Genomic DNA, 15,778 nt, shown 5'->3' on the forward strand with positions numbered 1-15,778 from the left:
AAACACGTCTGAACAAGCGAGTAATCTTCTAGTAGCAGACATGGAACTCATGTATGAACTAGAAACTATGGATAATGAATCCGTGACAACCAGAGTAACACCGGAGGACACAATGAATATGGACTTTGAACATGCTGGCCTGCTATCTAACAGTCAAGCAATACAATTGGCAAAAGACCAAGATCTTAACATTGAGGGAACTGTATCCACCTGTTTCCGGCCAAGCTCAAAATTTATCCCCACCTCTGCAAAAGATGCAATTGACGTATTTAACGAGTTAGTCATTAATGACTTAAAAAATCTTGAAAAATGTACTAGTGTGAAGTATAAAAAATTCACCAAGCATGAAAAAGATTACTCTGCATTAATTTCAAAGTTAAAGCGTAAAGATAATTGCATTGTGAGAAATGCAGATAAAGGTGGGAACGTTGTCCTCTGGGATAAAACTAAATACATGAATGAAGCATATATTCACCTTAACAACTGTACCAATTATGTGAAAATAACTCAGGCAGAAATGCAAAATAGCTTTGACATGTTTAATTCACAACTTGATGAATGGTACACCAAATGTCTAATATCTAGAGAAGAGAAACAATTCTTGAAGGTTTCTAACCCAACTACACCGGTATTTTATCTGATACCAAAAGTCCACAAGAATGCAGACAATCCCCCAGGGCGACCAATTATATCCGCAATTGGGGGAGCATTAGAAAACACCTCGAAATACGTAGATTCTTTTCTCTGTCCGTTAACAGAGTCTTTGCCTTCTTATATCCAAGATACAGGCGACTTCTTAAAAAGAATTTATGATATACCCTGGGAAGACGACATGTTATTGGTCACTATTGATGTGACCACGCTGTACACCAGCATTAGACATGAAGATGGACTGAGGGCCATCAAACATTTTTTGAGTGCACGCCCAATAAATCTTTGGGCCCACACTCAAATGCTAATCAAAATGACTTGGTTCTGTTTGAAAAATAATTTCTTTCTTTTCAAGAATGATTTATATCATCAGATCTGCGGCACGGCGATGGGCACCTGCTTCGCCCCCAGCTATGCGAATTTGCATATGGGCTGGTGGGAGGAGCAGGTGGTCAGAGTCCAGTTCAGTCAAGAATGGGAGAATAATATTCTACACTGGAGTCGATTTATCGACGATCTATTTATTATCTGGAAAGGGACGGAGAAATCCATAAAGAGTTTTATTGAAAAAATCCAGGACAACTCTTTAAACTTAAAATTCACCAGCAGTATTAGTAACAGCTCAGTCAATTTTCTTGACTTAACTGTCTATATACAAAATTCCAAAGTCCACACAAAATTGTACCGCAAACCCACAGCAGGGAACACGCTACTGCACGCAACGAGCTTTCACCCGCAGAATTTAATCAGAAGCATCCCCTATGGGGAGAGTCTTAGAACCATCCGAAACTGTAGCGAACAACAGGTTTTGGATTCTGAATTAGCACAAATGGAACAACGATTCAAATCTCGGGGTTATAAACAAGAACATATTCAGGCATCGATTAAACGAGCCAAAAAAAGAACACGAGAAGACATTTTATTTCTTGAAAGTAAGAGCAAAACTAAACGATTGAGTACAGAGAATAACCAAGTAAGGATGATCACATCCTTCAATCGACAGCATGGCCAGGTGAGGAGTATTCTAAACAAACACTGGCACCTTATTAAAAACGATGCAATCCTGGGGAAGCTAGTACAAAAAAGGCCTGCAATTACATTCAGGAAAGCCAGATCTTTTAAACAAATGCTAGTCAGCAACATGATCTCTAACCAGCAAGCAACTAAGTCATCTACATGGCTAAAAAGGAAAGAGGGGTTTTTAAAGTGCACAAAATGTAAAGCCTGCAATCATGGGAAGAATACTTTATCCTATAAATCAGGACTTTCCAAAAGAGAAAAAAAGATTAAAGGTTTTCTATCATGTAAAACAGAATTTGCAGTCTACGTTTTGCAGTGCCCTTGTGGCCTGCGATACGTGGGCAGCACTATTCATCCAGTGCATGTAAGAATCCTTCAACATCTGAGAGCCATAAAGAATGGGGACAAAGCGTACCCCGTTGCACGACACTTTGACACATATCACGATAAGAATACGCAGGAACTAAGCTATTTCGTCATCGACTGCGTGCCTCCCAGTATTAGAGGCGGCAATCGAGAGAAAAAGCTTAGAAGACTAGAATCGCGCTACATTATCGAGTTAAATACTAAAACACCTATGGGTCTCAATATGGAAGAGGATTTACTAACACATCTGTAAAGCTTAGTATTACTTTAAGATGAAAACAAAGATGCAAGTCATGCCTGTTACACCTCTCTCAATTTCAAGTTTTAACCATTTTTCTTTTGTTTCTTTTTATTTCTTTGTCTTTATCTTTAGGGAGTATTCTTTTAGCATATGAATGGCTATAGAGTGGGAGACAATCTTGAAAAATTCACACACTAGGGGTGCTTATACAATTAAGCAGTTTAATGTGACTGTCCATGCAATGTAACAACTCTGTCACTTGTATTAGGAGCATTATTCTAAGGATTGTCGAAAATGAATGTTTGCCCACTTGGGCACAAACCAAACTCAGCATTATACTTGACCTAATGAGTAATTTTTCACCCACTTGGGTTGCACCGTAATCAAGCGAATACAGCGCATATTCATACATGTAATTATATTTACTAACGGGAACACAACCCGTCAGGCTAAATTTAGCCGTATTAAGTTTATTACCATTAAACTTCATACAAAGACATTTAACTCATAAGATCAAGTATTTCCATGTCTGGGGCGTACTTATTTTAAGACAATCCCACATTAACTTTATGAACAAAATGCCAAACAACAATTTGGATAAAGTTTTATTGAAATCGTTGATGAAAATGTTTGATGCAATCGTATATCTGCTCAAGGCTCAAATCAACTTATTTGCAAAATCAGCGTTATTTTAATAATAGAATGACAGGTTTTTGCGTGCCGAAATATGAATTTAGCGGCAAAAAACGGTAATTGTTAATGAACTACCAGTCTGTCTTCCAATACACTCAATCTGTAGTTTAATCATGTGACTAGTGACTCATGCATTGTGATTTAAATTGTCTGATTCCAAAATGGTTGAACTATTGGTGAACAAGCCTGCTTGGCAGGCGAAACGCGTCCTCCTAAGTTGTGCAATTAAACTTTTTGGTCAGAACATCGCGTCGTCAATCTTTGTCGGTTCGAGAAGGAGAAAAAAGGCAATATATATGTATATATATATATATATATATATATATATATATATATATATATTTTTTTTTACTTTTTTTTTTACTTTGTCCAAATGCCATCATATTCAAGCTAGCCTGCCTGATAAGGGGTGATACCCCAAAAGCAGTCCCAGGATGCTTGTTTCCAGTCCAGGGAGGGCCTGGCAGTTCGGGCTGGACTGTTCCCATGGGGAGCATGGTCAACACTGATTTTCATATGGCTGGGTCCAATCGGAGATGGCATGGTGAGCAAATCAATTATGGATTAAAGCCAGATCCGTGGCAGGGGGTTAATGTTTAATTTGATCACTTGTTCTTTTTGCTTTTGTAGCACTAAGTGGGAAGGGTGTGCCCAGAGGTGAGTCCCGTGCTCACTGTTTCACTGGATTCAAGCTAGTCTGTCTGATAAGGGTTGATACCCGGAAACCGTTCCCAGGATTCTTGTTTCTTGTTCAGGGAGGACCTGGCTTGGCAGTTCCGGGTGGACTGTTCCCATGGGCAGCAGTGTCAAGACTGATTTGCATATGGCTGGGTCCAAACCGGGGTGGCGTGGTGAGCAAAAAAAAATAGATTAAACCAAGATCTGTGACTGGGAGTGAATATTTAATTTGTTCAGCATTCCGTCCATCAGTTGTTCTTTTTACTTGGATGACTAGTTCACCATCTACAGCTACTCTCCACACATCCACAGCAAGGACACCTTAAGAGAGAAGATGAAAAAGTGCATAAAGGAAAACAACAAGGCAAAAAAGTCTTCTTCGTCTATGCATTAACAATGTGGAATGATATCCCCATATCCATCCAGACAGCCCCATTTAGGAAACTGATGAATATTCACCTTTTTAAAAAACACTCCATTATGATGCAGTAAAAATCCACAAATCATCCTTTCACATGCTGAGTCTTTGTCTTTGACCCTGCCCTGCTCTCCACTGCCATTCAACTAGGTCTGAACAATATAAATTCTGCATACATACATAATGTACTAATCTGAAAACAATTTGTTAACATTTGAGTAAAAACATACTGACCTAGGTCAATTCCAGTGTGACGAATATAATGTATTTTCACTTAACACAGCTTTAAAATATGCTTAGAGTGCGTTAACACACGACAACATTTTAATACCTGTATATGAACTATAGATACATTTAAAAATATATCAGCAATTAGGAAAGCACAAACGAAGCACATTTTTGCAGTTCTTGAGTGTGTGATAGAAACAAAGATTTTAATAGGATTAAAGCATATCACAACACTTAGGTTGGTGATGCGGAAATGATAAATATTTGCTTAAAATCAGTTGGTACACATTTTTGTTTTTACCAGTAAAATTGCATACCTGTGAAAATGTTTTGCCAAGTCAGCAGAAACTGTGGTGTCAGTAAATGCCAGTGCACTGCCTCACCAATGCTCCAAAATGCACTACCAGCTGCATACCACACCCTTACCACTCTCCTGCTGAATGGGTGTGGTATATTTGCTACAATTGCTTTTGGTGCAATACTCAAGGACATCTTAAGGATTTTGGGGGCGATGGGCCAAACGTATTTTGGGGGCCCATGTTCGAAAATGCTTTGATCCAATGATCCAAGTGAAGCACTTCCATGCCGTCTTTGGCCAGGTCACTGACAGTGCACAGGCACACTGGTCCAAAATCTAAATGTTTACATTGAATATTCAGCGATAGTGACGTGTTTTTAATATTGTAATACAGCAGCAGCTCACCAATGTTACTGCAAATAATCTCTGTGACATCCTTCAATTTCTCATTTGTGAGGTTCTGTTTTAATATAAAAGAAACTTTTTTATGGATGTTGCATGAAACATAAACAGAAAAGTTCTCTCTAAAATGTAACAGACTTTCACACATCACCCATAGTAAAAATAAATTAAAGGAAAACAGTATTTAAATCAATCTGTTCAAATGTTATTCAAGGTCGTCAAGGCAAGCCTCTCTGCAGAACAGAGTAGGCTGTGTCAGGGTGCCCCTGAAACCTTGGGGCCCTGGGCCAGAGCCCACTTTCCCCATGCCTTAAAACGTCTCTGACAACACATGGATTTTTTTACAAATCCCACGACTTCAGTGATATAACATTAATGACAGCACCTCCACTCTGAAAATTGTTCCAGCACCACTGGTTTGTGCCCTTAACATATGGAGTACAGTTTACACCCTAATGCAGTGTCAGAGATAGAAACTGTAGAGAGACTAATCCAAGTTGAATCTACAATTTTCCTTCTACCATTTTCCAGTTCGTATCACACCTACACCTCAATCTGGACTACTCTGCGATGATTATTCACACGCTACTTGTGAAAAGTAAGTTGCATCTCCTCCGTCCAACCAGAACAGACATGTACCCTCCGTGTACTTTCTATTATTCCACAACAGTCTGGGTACTTTGCCAGATCAAGATATGGAGAGTTTATAAAGTAACGCATGATTTGTGGGGGCCTTCATTTCATAAAGCATCACAAAGGGCTCCTTGATATTAAGAAATCAAAACAGTACATGGAACAGGGTGTACGTCTGGTCAGTGGTTTAACCTGATTGAGTGCGTGATAGAAGCGGGCACCAATCAGCAAAGATGACAGCTGCACCATGAACTGAACTTCAGCAGGTTCTCTAGAAAAGGCAAGCCTGAATTATTGATTTGGATTTTGTATAGAGCCACAATGCCACCTAATAACTGCTTCAGAGAACTCTGTGATACAGTAAGCATCCAGAACTTCAAAATCAGTAGCACAATTCTGAAAATACCAACAGGCTCCCTAAACAGAGTGCATTACAGGCAACATAACAATCCATCATGCAGTGGTCTAAGTGCAAAAATCAAGGCATGCTTGGGCGCATTCCTCGAGTGTCTGCAGTAAAATACCATCAGTTAGTATCACCCTACTAGAGGGGTACTACTTCCTACTGAACACTACTGAGTTTGGGATCTCCACACCTCCGTCAACATTTATCGTACATTTTCCTGATCCTGAAGAAGCACCAAGGATCTCCTTTGAGACCAATAGGGGTGCGAAACATGGTGACCCACTTTTATTTTATTTTATTTAATTTCACCTAGATTCACACTTGACTACTCAGGCACATCTTAACCCACTAAAGTAGCATCAACCTACATATTTTTTAATCTGACGGGGAATCCACCCATTAAAACACAGAATCGATATCCCCCAGTCAGTTTTATATTCACTCACCACTAATGAACACTCTCTCACATGCATCAACAGCGAGGAAACAAAAAATCTCTGTGAAGTAACGCTTCAGGGGACCCGTAGGGCATTGCAGCGACGGCCCGACAAGGAGCATCTACCCAATGATGAAGCATGACATCCCTCTGGATGTGTGAGAGCAACAAGAAACAGCCTTGTTGAATGTCCGACACCATCTTATTCACAGCCTAGATCCGTTTTCTGGTTCTTCTCTTGATTTATCACAGGAACAGTGACCACCTTACTTATCTTGGAGCACTGGTACTGGACCTTTATTTGCTCCCAGTCCCCCCTCTCTCTTACCTTTAAGATGCAGTAAAATACCACTAGGCATATCCAATCGCACCATTTCGCCACAGTCGTCCATTTTGGATTTTTCCAAGGACTGCTGTGTCTGAAGCAGTGTAACATGCACCGTGCACTCTTTAGGCCTTCCGAACGCAGAATAGAACCTTCAAAATAAGCCTTCAAAAGGTTCCTCTCCCTTGCCCAACCTACACCGATGTCATGCAAAAGTGAGGATTGGTCTGCAGGCCTGGGAGTAGAATGGGTACACTTACAGGACAATGCTATACCAATAACTATAAAACTTAATCAGTGCAAAAAAAGTGTTTGCAAAACACGAAACAGAGAAAAAATATAATGTTTGCGTGAGTCGATCAGTAAGTACAAAAATAAGTTTGTATGGGTTAGTCGGTGAAAATGTTGCACTAGCATTGGTCAGACAAGACAAAAAAATCGCTCTATGCTGTGCAGTTTAATAGAATCACGACTGTCATGAATGAAACAGGCCCTGGCATATGGCCCGCTCTCAGAAATGCACTTATTCTAAAATCTAGGGATTGAGAACAGTGGCTTCCTTGTTGGACTGGGCAACTCAAGCCTCGGCACTGTTTGACTTTATGTGAAGGATGCCAAGAAGTGTATTAACGGCCTATTATGTCCATCAGCTGCCATGCCACGCCATGTTCAGCACTCAAGAAGCCCGCCGGGGATGGCACTCACCCCCTACTTGTCCTCATGACTTTCTTGGCCTTGCAGCTATGTTCCCTGCTGACCCAGAGTCAGCTGAGGTGAGCCGTGGCACATTGTGGCTTTTTTTATTATCATTTAGGAGCACCTTCCCCATAAAGAAAACACATTTCCATCATGTGTACCCTGTCCATGTCTTTATAATTTTTGGAACACACCATTCAACACTTAACTTGGAGCTATTGAGACACACCTGTGTAGGTAAGCAATTTGGCTCCGCTTGAAAGTAACCAAATCTAACCTTCTACTGACAGTGAGCATCAAGTGTGTGATCTTGGAGTCATTTCTGATGTGGCCTAGTCCTTCATGTCAAAACGTTGGTCTTCCCTGCTTAAGGCTACTGCAATGCTTATGCCCCTCCACCAGGGGGCACAAAGTATTTACTAAACCCTGCAACCTTCAAAGCCCCACAACTGATATAGCACAGGGAGATTAAGTGATTTGCCCAGAATCACAGGATGTTGAGCGTCATTGCCGAGACTCGAACCGGTTCCCTAGATTGGAGATCGATCGCCCTAAACTGGATGCAAGGGGGGAGCAGGGCGACTGGTCGGGGGTACACACAGGTACACGGCGTCCACCCACTATTTTCACAGGGTGGACGCCGTACCCCCTGCCAAGAACTTGGGCCCCACAGAAATATGTTGAACTTGTCCCAGTGTCACGTTTATCAGTGCCTGTACGTTTATCAGTGCCTGTACTTGTCTGCTTTGATTCCCAGCAGCAACGTGCAGGCAGCGAGGGGGCTTTTTTCACCTCCAGCTGGGCCTAAGTTAAGGGGCCATCAGGCCTCCTTCTGTTTGAATATCCTGACTGGAGGCGGCCTGGAACCTCACATTTAAATGTAATTGCCACGGAGGGAAACAAAGGCACACAGCTTGTTATCTCTTCACAGGTACTTAAGAGAGGCATGCTTTTGCCTTTGTTCAGTCCTGGTATGTAAATGCAGACACTGTAAGACTCAGATGGGGTGGTCTGTCCCAGTATTTACACAAATAATTTAAATAGTACTACTTTATTTCTTTATAGCGCTAATTCGAGACGCCATGTGCTGTGATGGCACGCGCCATGATGTCACGTGCATACTGTCTAACTTGGTCAGTCCTCCCACTTCTATTTATAGGACTTCTGCCCTGGGGCGGAGGATGTAGCCTAACGGCTAGGTCGATCGATCTCCAATCTAGGGAACCAGGTTCAAGTCTCGGCAATGACGCTCAACATCCTGTGATTCTGGGCAAATCACTTAATCTCTCTGTGCCTACAAAAATGAATGTGTCCTTGGATAATGCAACTGGTGCTCATGTAAAGCGCTCTGATACCCGATACCTTCGGGTCAAGTTCGCACTATATAAAACTATGGGAAAAAAAGCCAAAACACTGAACTATAGTCAAACCATGTGTCCCTTGCCACCATCATCTCAAATATGCCTGGCCATGAAATCTTCAGACTGACTGTCGATAAAACCTAGGACCTATACTCAGGGCCGTCTTAGCATCATAGGCCCCCGGGGGCAAAGCCTGTCTACCCAACCACTCACAGAAATAATAAAAAAAGTTTAACGGAAAATGGGGTCGCTTTGTGCCATGCGAGCACCCACACAAGACCTAAGTAAAGCACCTCATAGTGTTGAATTGAAAACATTATGCCCACGCACATGCCCAAGATGAATAACGCACAGCTCAACCTCATTTGAACCGTGTCACTCTCTTTGAACTCCTCTTCTCCCTTCAAACAAGCAAAATGAGGCTGGCCGCGGCACACACAGTGTGCCCACTCAAGAGGGCGGCCACCCTAGTGCCACATTAGGTACAGCAGCATGTCTAGTGGTTGGGACCCTCCAGGAGTCCCCAAAGTCTGGCGCGGGCCACGCGTCACGACCGGCACATCAGAGGGTGGGGGCAAGGTACTTATACCTGCCCCCGCCCATCTACCTTTCCTTTTGTGCCTTCTGGTCCTGCCGTCTGGCTGTCTAGGCACGCAGTGAGATGAGCAGAGGCAGGCAGGTTCGGTTTTGATTGTTTGAGGTGAGCTGAGCTGAGTAGTTTTGGCGTTGTTCGGATTTGGTGTCTGTTAATGTAGATTATGCGTTTGCCACTCTCCTCTGGGATTACTCGGCCAAAGGTCACTTCTTACGTATTATGCCCATTCATTGTATAATAGAAATTATGTATTGTGGCCGCCGCTCTTCGTCTGCTGTGCTTACCAGCGAATCCTGAATCTGGGGCCTGGGCAGTGAGGGGTAAATACAGGACCCAGACAACCCCCAATAAGAAGTCCCAGTAGCACAGAGGGACATATTTTGGAACTGGTTAAAGAGGTGAACAGTAGTTCCCAACTTTCGGGGAGGCCATTGAACTTTCCTATAGAAGGGTAAATTAAGCCAAGTACAAGTCCACTAGGAGGGCTTGGTTCAATCCGAATTTAAAATCAAATAAGAAGGGCTTGGTAAATTAGGCATGGCCTTGTTAGCGCAAACACAACAGGATACCCCAATAGGGACGGGCACACCTGCCAGAGGTTGATATGGAATTGGTCCAGCTGGAAGGACTGGTATCTGCAGGTTGCAGGAGATTATGGAGCCTGCCATGGGGGGTGGGAGGGTGGCAGCCTGGATATGACGGTGGCCACAGTCAGGGCTTGGCAGGGTTACAGGGCGATCCGAAGGCTGAATGGTACATAGGTGTACCCTCTTCAGTAGCTCAATAGGGGTGCAGAAGCCAAACAACCCCAGGAGTCTTTACGGCAGGAGCCTGGAGGAAAGCAACAGTGCCCCGCTAGTCCTTCGGGCTGTTGTAAGGCTGAGCAACTAGGGGCCTGCTTGGACATGATCTGCCAATAAAAAGGCGTGAGTAAAGGGATGGACTAGTGGTCCACTGTATTCAACGGGGATACAAAATGGTCGCACCGATTGGGTTGGCAACGGTGCAGTTGGCTCATCAGGTGAGCAGGGCAGCTTAGGTTAGTCACCGCTGCCTGCCCTTGGATCACCCGTAAGTTAACCCACCACGTTGGCATATTTCTGGTATGAAATAAAACCTGCAGCAAAATGTTTCCCAACAAACATGTCATGTGTGTTTATTTATTGATGTGCAAGATCTGTTCTTCATGTTAGGAGAGTTGCCTATATTGGCATTATGAGGCTGCCCGCAGCACACGCAGTGTGCCCATTCACGAGGGCGGCCACCCTCGTGCCACATTAGGTGCAGCAACATGTCTAGTGGTTGGGACCCTGCAGGAGTCCCCAAAGTCTGACGCAGGCCATGCGTCACGTCTGGCGCATCGTAGGGTGATGGCAAGGTACTTATACCTGCCCCCGCCTATCTGGCTTTCCTTTTGTGCCTACTGGTAACGCCGTCTCCCTCCCTACCACATACACAGCGCGTTGGCTGGGGTGCGTAGCTACGGTAGGAGCATGTTAACTTGTTAACTTGTGTTGCAAGCATAGTTACAGTGCAATCCAGAGGCTGAATGGTACATACAGGTATCCTCTTCAGGAGCACAAAAGGGGTGTAGAAGCGAAACAGCCCCAGGAGTCTTTACAGCAGGACCCTGGAGAATAGCAACGGCGCCCCGCTAGTCCGTCGGGCGCTTGTAAGCCTGACCAACCGGGGGCTTGGGTGGACACGCTCCGCCCCCAAAAAGACGTGAGTAAAGGGATGGACTGGTGGTCCACTGTATTTCAGGGGGATAATCCCCACAAAATGGTAGCATTGATTGGGTTGGCAATGGTGCAATTGGCTCATCAGGTGAGCAGGTCGGCTTAGGTTAGTCACTGCTGCCTGTCCTTAGATCACCCGTAAGTTAACCCACCATGTTGGCATATTTCTGGTATGAAATAAAACCTGCAGCAAAATGTTTCCCAACAAAAATGTCTTGTATGTTTATTTATTGATGTGCATGCTATGTTTTTCATGTTGGGAGAGTTGCCTATATTGGCACTATGCTTGGAGTGAACTTCAATGTGACCACCTACCCAGCCCCGAAAACCTTCCTCGTCCTATAGAAATACCCTGAGAGCGACATACAGACAATACAGCAAGAATTATTGATAGGAAAACAGATATCATAGAGCACACGATTACCACTGATAAAACAAACAGAGTCAACAGTTCGTATCTGGACACACAATACTCGCGAAGTTGTAACTGGATAACAATCAAATCAAATCAAATCATAAAACAACCCATAATCACCAGGTAAAAAGCCAGAACAAACAGCGCGCACCAGGATAGATGGCTCGGATCAACAGAGGAGACGTGAAGCAAAGGTCCCGCCTCAGCCCAAGTGTCTCTCGAATAAGAGGATTTAGAATTCGCTAGCGAGCTGCACCCACTGGCCTGTAGGGGCTTTAGTGAACACCCCCCCCCCCCCCCCCCGCCCCTCCCACAGCCTGGGCTGTGCTGCCACAGCCTCGAAAACACATGCAGCTCTCGAGTTGTGCTGGGCTGGGCTGTGGCTGACGCCTTAGACACAGCCTTATCCAAGTATTTTGCAGTTCTTCCAAAGAACATTTGTCAGTTAAGGAGTGTTTGTGTGTTTTCATTGCTCCCTGAGCCCCCTGCAGTCCTCGGTGTTGTTAAGGATGTGGCCTAACGGCCAGAGCTGCTGACTTTGGAGCTGGGGAACCAGGTTCGGGTCTTAGCATAGGCTCGACATCCTATGATCCTGGGCAAATCACTTAATCTCCCCTTGCCTACCCAAAAATGAAGGTGGCCTTGTGTAATGTAACTGGTGGTCATGGAAAGCTCTTCAATACCTTCCGGTCGAGTTTGCGCTATATAAAACTGCAAAAAAAGGAGGGTTGCTGCACAGTGAGAGAAATTGATATTTATCACATGTAATAGTTTCTAAACATAAACTGAAGCACATTCATGTCCCCCGAACAGTGCTATTAGTGAATCAAGAGGCAGGTCAGTTGTCATGTTTACCCTGCTGAGGTTTTTATAACGTTTGGAGCAACATTAAAGTCTATTACAACATATACATGTGAAGTTTTTGAAGAAAACAAATCCTATTTTAAGTTTTTTAAGGTACTCTCAAATGTGATGATAATGGACAAAAAGTACAGTGAAATAAGTTAAATGCCTGGGGTAACACAATTTTGTCAAGCATGTAAACAGTGTTTGATCCCAGGTTTCCTGGTTTCACATTGCACTGTTTGGTTGCGAGATGACACAGAAGGGGGCTTGGTGACTGGCAGAAGGCCAGGGGCCGTTTTGTCAGTGTTCAGCTTGAGGTAGTTGTTCTGCATCCAGCATGCGACTCTGGCCATACATTTGTGGAGATTGGCTTTGGTTTGAGTGAGGTTGGCGGATAGGGAGAGTATGAGCTGAGTGTCGTCTGCGTATGAAATGATCTTCATACCTTGGGCTCTGAACAGGCTATCCAGAGCGTACAGGTACATGAAGATTTTGGGGCATATCATCAAGCCCCTATCGCCACCACAGTGTCACTTTTTGGCTTAAAGAGACGTTAAGTGGCTTAACGCTGCCTTGATAATAGTGCCCCTTTCAAGCTAAATTTAGCGGGAAAGGGGCGTGCAGTGGGTGTTGCGGTGGGCGTTCCACCTCAACACCCATTGAATTCGACGCTGCCACCTATTATCAAGGTTGGCGATAATAGGTGGCAGTGCCGAACTTAAGACCAGGAAAATCCTGTTCTTAAGATGGCGAAAAGAGGAGAAATGCTTTATTTCTCCTCTTTTTTGCTCTTTCCATGTGTGCTGCCTTGTGCAGCACACATGGAAAAAGCAAAATGCCATGGTTTGTTTATGTGCAGGAAGGTGTCCCTACTCGTACATTAACAAACCTTTTTTAAAAATGCCATTTTGTAACTTACATGTGTGCTGCTTCAGTTACAAAGTGGCATTTTAGGTTTGTTTATGTTCAGGAAAGGACACCTTCCTGTACATAAACAAACTTCCCTGCTCGCAGACACCCTTGCACTCTGGTGTAAGGGTGCCTGCATTGGCGCTAAGCTGCATAACTTAGCGCCATCGCAAGGAGAAACGCGAGGCTACACCAAATTCTTGATAATATGGTGCAGCCTCGCGTTTCCGAAGTGGTGGAGAGAGGTGTTAAGCCAAGTAGGCTAACGACTTCCTTGCTAATATGCCCCTTTGTTTTTTAGCTCAAGGTTCCAAGAGGACCTCTTTCTATGCAAGAGCTCAGCATTTGAATCTGGCCCAACAGCGGCCCGTGCAGGTAAGAGTGGTGGGCCGGGTTGGAGGGGATTCAACAGATGACGATAAGGGAAAATTAAATAAATAATTAATTTCCCCTCATCATCGTCTGTTGAAATCCCCCACCACTCTTACCTGCACGGGCTGCTGCTGCTCTGGCCTTCAGTGGCTCACCCAGTTCTCAGGAGGTAACTTTAGGCAGAGCCAAAAGGTTGACATTTTCTTGCAGGATCAGCTGATCATTCATTTGCTCCACCCTAAATTCCTGATTCATCCCACAATAATCATAGTTTATATACACTTTATATTATACTTGAGACCCCGCTTGCCAACCCGCATTAACATGGTGAGTTACTTAGACGAATGCATCATCCTGCATTCACAGCAGTGGGGTAGCTAGGGGCATGGGGGGCAGTATGAGTTTTGGGGCCGGCCGCCTCCCCCTGTTCTTACCTGCCATCTCAGGTGGCAATAGAAAGGACCCCCCACTCCTCAATCTGTTTGCCCCCCGGTCTTCACTACGGCCGCCGAAGGGCGGCAAACACAGGGACCACCATGTGCTGCCAGAGGGCTAGCTACGCCACTGATTCACGGAGCTCACCCTACAATCACATGGGATCACCACTAGCCCTGCACTCACACAGCCACTCTGCTCACCCATTACTCACACAAGTCACTTTCACTCTCACCCGCACTTACATAGGCACACTGGTCACCCAGCTGTCACACAGGCACACCACTCACCTTATAGCTACATGGGCACACCTTTCACTCTGCACTCACACCGCTCACTCTACATTCACATCACTCACCATCACCCGGCTCATACATGGGCACACCTCTCACGCAATATAAATGAAATTACCCAACTCACATGACCCTACGCATATGTCTACAAATGCACCCACAGAAAATCTGCCATTCCTGCAGTACTATATGCCTGTTCCTCTGCAACCATAGACCCGGTGCAACAGGAGGGTGTATACTGAGGCTCTGGGGTGGGACAGGAAGGGAGAATGGGCTGAGGCTCTGGGGGCTGTTGTGGGAGGTGACATCAGTCTTAGGCTGTGGGGGTCAGCCGGGAGGGAGTGGGGATGTGGCACAGGAGGACAAAGCAGACAAAGGCTGCAGAAGAGGGAGCAGGTGCAGCAGGCTAAGGGTGAAGCAATGTGACTGAGGCTGTGGGCTGGTGTGGGAATGGAGTGGGGACTGTAGGTGAAGGGGGAGTGGGCGCAGGCTCCAGAGGTACCTTTCGGTCCTGTACCTGGGTCCTGTTGGCCTTCGTAACAGCCGCTGTGAAGGAAAGGGTGGGGTCACCCGTGGCCAGATCTGCTGTTTTTGCTGCTTCTGAAGTCACGATGGAGACCAGCCTGGGCCCTGTTGGCCTGCATGGGAGAAGCATTCTGCAGGAGCTGGAGCCAGAGGGAAGAGCGGGCGGAGGCTATTGGGACTGGTGTGGGACAGGAAGCTGACCGTGGGGGGCCTGGTGCACTTGGGGAGAGTGAACTGGGGTTGTGGTTTGGGGTGGGAGTGGGGATTGGAATGAGGCAGTTGGGACACAGGACCATAGGTTAAGACTGCAGAGGGCACCTCGCCTGTTGGAGAGCCAGGATGGGTGGGCAGAATGAAATGCCTTTTCTGCACATCACTAACACAAGTGGGGAAATACAAACCTGACCAGGCGCAGACGCCACTGCTTATCACGTTGGATGCAGCAGTCATTTGGATGAGGCAAAAACTCTTATTGTGAAGCTCTATTCACCAATACATATGCTGATCATACTGCTGCTGGCTCACAGAACAACACTCTTAGCCAATGCTATCACCACATAATGGAGTGGTCTTCCTCTGGTCATGTATTTATATTTTAATGGGGCAGTCATGTTAGGTGAGGGAGCACCCCTCAGAAAGCAATCGGAGCGCTCCGTCTCTGGAGTAGCGCGCAACTTCTGCCCAATCAAATGCTGTACTGAAGTAAACAACATGTGAGACAAAGCCCCTCTCTCAGTTGAGCATCTTACAGCTCTTTTTCTTTTCATCACACAAGGTCTGGTGACAGCTGCACTGTC

This window comes from Triturus cristatus, chromosome 4_2 (assembly GCF_964204655.1).
Source record: "Triturus cristatus chromosome 4_2, aTriCri1.1, whole genome shotgun sequence".
Taxonomy (NCBI): Eukaryota; Metazoa; Chordata; class Amphibia; order Caudata; family Salamandridae; genus Triturus; species Triturus cristatus.